Source organism: Lactuca sativa, chromosome 9 (genome assembly GCF_002870075.4).
Source record: "Lactuca sativa cultivar Salinas chromosome 9, Lsat_Salinas_v11, whole genome shotgun sequence".
Classification (NCBI taxonomy): Eukaryota; Viridiplantae; Streptophyta; class Magnoliopsida; order Asterales; family Asteraceae; genus Lactuca; species Lactuca sativa.
Genome location: NC_056631.2, coordinates 165,788,495 through 165,797,362, shown reverse-complemented (window position 1 = coordinate 165,797,362; position 8,868 = coordinate 165,788,495). Strand labels below are relative to the sequence as shown.

Here is an 8,868-nt window from a genome sequence, read left to right as displayed (position 1 = left end):
AAGAATAGAGACCACATAAGTTTGGTTCTTTATGTTTTCACATTAGCTTTTATATATATATATATATATATATATATATATATATATATATATATATATATATATATATATATATATATATATATATATATATATATATCATGGTTGCAGAAATTGGGATTAATCGGCGATTAATCGTTTAACGTTCTCCAACCGTCGAGGATTAGGGCATTAATCGTGGTTGGCGGGATTAATCGGTCAACAAAAGTCAAAAAAAGTTAAAAAAAAAAGTTAAAAAGAGGTCAAAATATTTTAAAATTTTTAAAAAAAATTCAAAAAACCAACTTTCTTTTTTTACAAAATTTTCAAATTTTCAAAATTTCAAATATTATACGAAAATGTTCATATTTTCGTATTTCTAAATTTCCAAATTACAATTTTTCTTATTTTCTGATTTTGAAGCACTTGTTTTTCTTAAGATATATTAATATTTAATTAATTTTAATATTTTATTAATAATTTATGATTCCCGATTAATCCTCGATCAATCCCCGCCAAGACCGATTAATCCCTTAACACCAGTCCACCGTCGAGCTAACGTCAAACGATTTTTACAACCTTTATATATATATATATATATATATATATATATATATATATATATATATATATATATATATATATATATATATATATATATATATATATATATATATATATAGGGGTGAAGGGAATATGTGGCTGTTAGGTATGTAAGCTTGGGTATAGAACCTATAATACTACATCGTTTTAATGCAAATTCTATAAAATCTCTCACCTCGTTTACGTTTTTTTTTAATTTCTTTATCGTGAAATATATTTGTGTTGAACTTTTTGAAACAAAATCTATCAAATCCCTGACCTTTTTTTTTGCTTTACCTTCCAATTTATGCACAGACACAAACCTTAGACTACTTTAAACCTAAATAAAAAAAATATGTAATTCTTAAATGTTATAATTCGTTTTCAGCACCAGATATCAAAAATTGATAAATTTTGTTTGCTAATTATAATTATTAATTGTAGTATACAATGAAGTAATATTAGAGGTTCTATAATTATTAATTGTAGTATACAATGAAACAAAAAGTATCAACAATAGTTTAATAGTTCAATGCGATATGTGATGCAGAGGGTTTCAGGTGCGTGTTTTAGAAAATAGATTCTTTTATTTAATTCTTTGCATTTCAATCAAACTTTATTAAAACATGAGATGAGAATATTTTATCGAATTTGCATTAAAATGAAGTAGTATTAAAGGTTCTATACCCAAGCTTCCATACCTAACAGCCACATATTCTCTTTGCCCATATATATATATATATATATATATATATATATATATATATATATATATATTATACTGTAGCACCTGGTTCTTGGTACGTGTTCTTTTTATTAAATCTTTTAGTATTTTTGCATTTGGTCTTGGACTCGGCGAGTTGAAGGACCAACTCGCCAAGTAGAAGCGGGATGAGGCACGGAGTTTAAGTTGTGCACTCGGCGAGTCGAGTCCCGGACTCGGCGAGTCGAGTCCCGGACTCGGCGAGTAGACCACGTTTGGACAAAAACCCTAATCCGAGGGCTTGCACCCGATTTAAACACCTTAACTTGGCCTCCTTAGTCCCATTTGCTCCTAGAAGACTCCCATAGCAAACCCTAGCCGTTATTAAAGCAATCTAAGGCCTTTGGAGTGATTTTGGTGCTTTTGTCATCCAAGGAAGGAAAAGCTTGAAGGATCAATAAGAGACTAGAAGGATTCGGTTTTGAGCATCATTGGCTGACTTCAGTAGGTATAAAGTCTATACATTGCTTGCTCTTTTGATAGATCCCATTTTATGGAGTTTTAGGGCTTTTCTAAGCCATTTTGGTCACCAACCATGATTGCAAGCATGGTTTGAGGTTGATGTTTCAGATCTAGGTCCTTTGAGGGGTTACAAGGCAGAAAGGAGTGACTTTTGCACTCAAAGAAGGCCCCATGCATTGTGAGAGCTTGTTTTAGGACCTTTTGAGCTTAAATTCCCATGCAAGCACGTAAAGGTTGTAACTTTACGTGCTAGATCGATTGTAGAAGCATAGATCTACATTGTGATCAAGTGTTGTACATCAGAAAGCGAAGATTCAGTGAGTGGTTGTGACCAACTCGGCGAGTCCAAGGTTCTGTCCCATATCAGTTGAGGGTCATAAGGACCCAGTTGAGTGTGGAAAGGTTTTAAGGGGGTCCCAAGGGGTGACCCAACGTTCTGGACTAAGCCATTATTCTGGAAGTTCTTAGGACTCGGCGAGTGCATGAGCGGACTCGGCGAGTCCACGACAATCTTCTTAGAACTCGACGAGTTGTTCATCAAATCGGCGAGTCGAGGACAGAACTTGTTCATCAGATGAAGGTGGACTCGACGAGTTGTTCATCAACTCGGCGAGTCGGATGAGTTTCCATGTATCTTTCATATGAAAGAAGAACTCGTCGAGTGGCGGCCTAACTCGACGAGTAGAAGAGGGTTTAAGGACAATTGGAAGGATAGACACTCGGCGAGTTGGCAAGCCAACTCGGCGAGTCAGGTCAACTGGAAGTTGACTTTGACTTTGACTTAGTCAGGGGGTAAAATGGTCATTTTACCCCAAGAGTAGATGTCAGTTTCTGACTAGGTGTTTTGTGGGAATTTTAGCCGGAGGATTTCCGGAGTAGCAGTAGCAGCGGCAGTCAGGGGATTCCCACACAGTTCAACAGCTACTACAAGGTGAGTTAGGGATAATGTCATAAAAAACCTTAAGTTTGACAGAAAATGTCGGTTTTACCCTTCGGTAGATTTTTGGTTCGTTTATACCGCAAACTTGTCATTTTTTTGTCGGTTTTGCCCTTGTTACCTGCAATAGCAGGTTTCCAGGTTATTCTGACTTATTTTTTGCGAAAAAACCCTTAAGTTTACAAATATTTTTGCAAAAAAACCCTTAATATTATAAACATATAAAATATAAATATATATTCAAAATTTTATAAAACTAAATAGTTTTCTACTGAAACATATTTTAAGCTTTATGTACGGTAACTTTTATATTTGTTCAATATAAAGTTTTTATATTTAAATTTTAAAAAAGTTACCTAGTTTTATCAAAATGTAAATATTTATTAATTAATACTTCAACTTTTCAAAGCAACATTAAAAAACGTCTGTTAGCTAATAATAATATGACATTAACATTAGTTATATTCAATTAATTTTAAAAAAAAAAAATATATTTTATATGTTTAAAAGATTTGTATTTCAGAAATAATAAACTATCATATTTTTTTTATAAAAATAAATATATTTATATAACAAATTAGACAAATATATTTATGTTTTATATGTTTAAAATGTTTATATTTATTTTTGATGTTTAAAATGTTTATGGTATTTTTATAAAAAAAGTGATAATATTATTATGTATTTAAACATATAAAAAAATATGATATGTTAGTATTTCTGAAATACAAACCTTTTAAACATATAAAATATTTTTATTTATCTTTAAAAAAAATTAATTGAATACTTGATACCATATTATTCATATTAACTATTTTAGCATAATTAATTATTAACTAACAAATGTTTTTTTAATTTTGTTTTGAAAAGTTGAAGTATTAATTAAGAAATATATTTAAATTTTGTTAAAACTAGGTAACTTTTTTTAAAATTTAAATATAAAAAGTTTATATCAAACAAATATAAATTAATTCATAATTAAGAAATATATTCAAAAAAAATTTATAATCTTAAGGGTTTTTTTTGCAAAATATTTGTAAACTTAAGGGTTTTTTCGCAAAAAAATAATTCATAATAACCTGGAAACCTGCTATTGCAGGTAACAAGGGCAAAACCAACAAAAAAAATGACAAATTTGCGGTATAAACGAACCAAAAATCTGTCGAAGGGTAAAACCGACATTTTTTGCCAAACTTAAGGCTTTTTATGACATTATCCCAGGTGAGTTACCTTCCAGTGGCGGTGGGTCTACGGCCACAATGTCGGCCCACCAGTAGGGATCGTATGCTAGATGTTTGTCTTTGTGATATTTATCTGTGTTGTTACTACCTGATATGTTATATGCTAGCCTGATATGATATGTTATAGTGATAGAGTTCGGTTGTTAGGACCGAAGGGTAGGTTAGGCACCCTAGATATGCCTAACAATATGTTATGATATGTTTAGCTGCTAGCATGATATGTTATATGAGATAGAGGTAGTAGGAGGGGAAGAGTCCCCGAGATTCGGTTGTTAGGACCGAAGGGTAGGTCAGACACCCCAGATATGTCTGACAATAGACTATGCTATGATATATGTGATAGTAGTAATAGGGGGTGAAATAGTCCCCGAGGTTCGGTTGTTAGGACCGAAGGGTAGTCAGCACCCCAGAATGGCTTGACACAGGTAGGACGGCACCCCAGAATGGCCGCATGGGTAGGTCGGCACCCCCAAATGGTCGTACGGGTAGGTCGGCACCCTAGAATGGCCGTACCGGGTAGGTCAGGCACCCCAGAAATGCCTGGCAGTATGTATGTGATATGATTGTATGGTATGTGGTACGATGGAGGAACTCACTAAGCTCCGTGCTTATAGTTTACAGTTTTGGTTTCAGGTACCTCTTCAGTGATGGGGAAGGAGCTAGCGCGGTAGCGGCACATCATACACACACACTTTGGTTTTTCGCATTATGAGATGTTCTGGGATTGTACTCTGACATTATTGTTATTTTAATATTTTGGGTTTTCAGACACGAGATACGTTTTATGAAATGATATAATCGAATGATGTTTTACTACAAATGTTTTACAAACTACTTAATTTAAAATGAAATTTTTGGGCGTGAAAATTAGGTCGTTACACATACCGTTAACGATAAGGATAATACGACGGTTAAACCACATAGCTAATCAATACTTGTTGTAAGTAGATGTTTTAGCATAGTTTTACCTATCTCATATTCAGTCAGATTAGTTTGTAATTTTCGTGTACCCCAATGGCTATTTAAACTTTAGCCATCATGAGTTTCAAATACAACAAATTAATATATATATATATATATATATATATATATATATATATATATATATATATATATATATATATATATATATATATATATATTAGCGTGTTTGGCTTAGCTTTTAAAAGCTCAAAAGTTCTTTTCCAAAAAGTTACAAAAAATCAGGAAATCCTGACTTTTCCAAAAATATGTTTTTCCTTTTATTAAAACTCCAAAAATTACTAGTTTGTCAAACATTTTTTTGTTTTTTATCCATAGGAACGTTATGTTCCTAAAAGGTTGGTAGAAACGACCCTTTGTTTATATATGTTTATATATGCATGTTCAAATCCGTCTTTGGATCTTTTTATGTCAATACCCATATTTTGTCTCGGTCATTTTATCCCTACACCCGTAAGTTAATCGGCCTTCCCGTTCTTACTTCCACTGCTTCTTCTCCAACCCGTCACTCTGCTTATCTCGATGCTTCTCATCGCCTCTCCAAAACCCTTCATCTGTATCTGAACCGATTCGCATCCGTTCCATCACTAATCGTGATCTTGGTACCAAATCGACCACCTATCCATTGGCTTAGGGTTGATGTCTGGCTCCTGATGGATTTCTATGGCAAATTCATAGAGGTGCTTCCATGGTGAAGGGTCGGCGCCACCTACAATCGAAATCGGCGTCTGGATATTGCTCGAGACTGATTGTATCTAGGCTTTTATCTCCTGAGATTATCGATTTTACACTCGATTCTTACATCAGTATGTGATGGAGGTGGTGACGGCGGTGACAACCATCACCGATGCAGTTCCCAGGCACGATTCTTTGTCAGTCGCCAACAACGTCGTGTTAAACCTAAACACTAACTTCGTCTTCACTGACACGTATTCCTAAATTCAAGACGAACGTTGGCCAAGTAGAAGGAATGATTTTTGTAGTTATTCCAGGTGAAGGAGGCGCCGTTAGTAACGACGTATCTCCGGTAATATTCTTTCATCCTCTCAGTCATGCGTTTGTTTCTACTCTGATATTCCGATTCTACCCGATCGTCCCATCAAACCATCTCCTATCGCTTCTGATTTCAAAACCTCACTCAACTTTTGTGGTATTTTTGTAGGTTCCGCTGATAAGACACAAAAATTGTAAATTATTATGCCCTTCTCCTGTTGTGTGTCAAAAAACTACTTTGGTCAGCCCTGTCATCGGCGTGCAGTGAAGGTAATATATACAAACGCTTCGGTAACTTGGATTTTCTTGAAATTAGTCCTTAAATTGGAAGAATTTCACTTTGTTTCTTATGATTATTGACATATACAACCTTCAACACTATCTCAAAAGAGAGATGCCACCAGCTGAAAGGTTTCGGCTCTATACATCGTGCTTTTGTTAATTTGACAGAGGAGGAACGCCATAAACAGCAAATCCATTCCATAAGGTATATCGATTACTGACACGTCCTTCGCAACGGATGTTGAAGCTTTGGAAACAGCTAACTGATTTTTGTCTTCAGACTGGACATGACTTTCTCCTTACTGTTGTCACGGAACCACCACCGTTTGCCGCCTTATTCCTCTTTCAACTGCCCCAACATCAGGTATAGGGTTCTATAAATGCATCTCTGGCCAGAGATTCACATTCGATAAAGAGTTTGGGTATGTTTTTTTTTTTTTTTTAAAAAAAAAAAAAAAAAATAATCTGCATCAGTAGTTGTGTATTGCACCTACGTTTCTTGCGAATCTAACAATCATGCTATAATTAGTAGATACCATGCGAATTGTAGTCAATCCTTTGCAATCTCTACTTAATTCTTATATGAAAGATTTTGATCAAAACTAGGGTTCATTTGAAGAAATTAAATTCAAACTACTTAAATAAATGGTTGAGGTCGTGAACAGGTAGGATTTGATTAATTTAGGAAAGATAGAAAAATTTGTGAACTTCATTTGCATAGAGTACAAGCTGAAGGAAAAAAGATTGTGGATCCAAGTAAACAAGGTGCATTGTGTTCTATAGTTCGTATGGACAGGGCAGGTTTGGTCAACCGTGGGCCCCACACAAAGTTGGTTGTTGCAAACCCGGTGGAGTTATGTGGGAAAGAGAGGTCGTTGGTATTTTACAATATTACCCTTGCTCTGAATATGCTGAACACAAACATCATTTTGGTAATTTCTACCCAAATTGACTTTTTGAGTGTTTCAGTGTTTTGTTTGAGAGTATGAATGTGTTGTTGCAGGCTGAAATTACTAGGCATTTGATTGGAGGGAAAGAATGGAACATTCATAAAGTTTTATTGAATGAAGGGGACAAATTGTGTGTGTAGAAAAGTAAGATTTGTTACATGCTATGCAATCTCTCTCTCTCTCTCTCTCTCTCTCTCTCTCTCTCTCACACACACACACACACACACATAAATTCATTCGATTCATTCACATGATGACATGCAATGCATGATGCTAAACTATCATACATGACTTCCATAAGCGTAAAACATTTGAGAAGATGCTTTGCAGTTACCATACACATATTGTTTCATACAAAAAGAGTGTCATATGAAAATGAACAACTTTAGTTACAGGTGTGGTGCTCTACAATCATGACCTGATATGCGAATTTACAACTCCACACGATGTTTTTCATACATAAATAATACGGCAGTGGAAGGCTATTAGAGTATGGATAGTGGTTGTTTATGAATAAAAGTTACTTTCCTTCTCAAGAACGATTATCAGTTGGTTGGTTTCTAAGACTATTCATGTATTTGGTTTTAAGTTTATCGAATGTCTTATCACTTTTCCATTACAAATTTTCTTTAATTTGATTTTATTCTGTTGTAGATATTTATTTTATTTTGATTATATTAATTGTTATTTAGTATATTAATATTAATTCAGATGGAAAAAGTTTGCCCTAGATGTGGGACCCAATGGCCATATGTAGTAATGGGAAAACAGAAGATGCTGCCAGTGACTATGTTGTTAATTGGTCAAAATAGTACTTGTCTTTCATAACCCAATCTTTAAAAGAAATTATAATATTGGATCAGATGTTACACTTTTCCGGGAAACTATTTTGTTTTTTTATTTTAATTTAATATGACATTCAAGATGAGCCTTTAGCATCCATAGACATCTTTATAAAGAAGAAGTTGAAGCTCACCCCAAGTCACGACCATATGCAAACCAAGGCCAATGTCGGAGTCTCTAAAACTCCTGCAACCATTCGAGTCAATGCAGACTCACCCGCAAGAACCCCAATGCACCACTCAGATAAAAATAGTGTATCTATTTCATCTCATATTGGAGACAGACCGCCATCTGGAGCCCAAGTGGATCCATATGTGAATACTTGCCCTAAGGTCTACAAGGCTTCACAATTACATGTTTTTACTCCTGAGGAGTTGCACTCCATTTTTTTTCGTGTCACACAAACAGAACAAATGCCTGTTGCACCGCATGACACTTTTTTTTTCAGCCCTTTCTAGAACAGAGCCAAGGCCAAACTTGATTTTACATCACGCAGACCAAGGAAGCTCTAGGAATCCTGTACTGCCTTCATTACTTTCAAGCGGTTTAGGCATGGTGAAAACAAATTTTTAGGGATCTATGTGATGGGTTTTGAACATTCTAACACTCCTATGGTGTACATGCAACCCTATAAACCTTGGATCTATGTTTTCTCTATTATACATTCAAATATTCAATATTCTAAGGTTTCATCCTACTAGCATAATATGAAGAAACTATACTACAAAAGCCTAGTTAGATGACATACCTTTTGATGGAGCTTGAAGTCTTGGTATTTAAGAGCTTAGCCCCAAGTGGAATCACAAATCACCAAAA

The 8,868-nt window shown here is 34.4% G+C and overlaps 1 long non-coding RNA gene across 4 annotated transcripts; it reads left to right on the top strand.

Moving 5' to 3' along the window:
• The first annotated feature begins 5,369 nt into the window (after window positions 1–5,369).
• Window positions 5,370–7,862, top strand: LOC111889692 (uncharacterized). Of its 4 annotated transcripts, none has more exons than XR_008226325.1 (4): window positions 5,370–6,011; window positions 6,147–6,464; window positions 6,540–7,191; window positions 7,263–7,862. It is a non-coding gene; the product is annotated as an uncharacterized LOC111889692 (long non-coding RNA). The 4 variants fall into 4 exon arrangements; XR_002849617.3 differs by having other exon boundaries at window positions 6,540–7,353; window positions 7,605–7,862; XR_002849618.3 differs by having other exon boundaries at window positions 6,540–7,353; window positions 7,599–7,862.
• The last annotated feature ends 1,006 nt before the right edge of the window (window positions 7,863–8,868 follow it).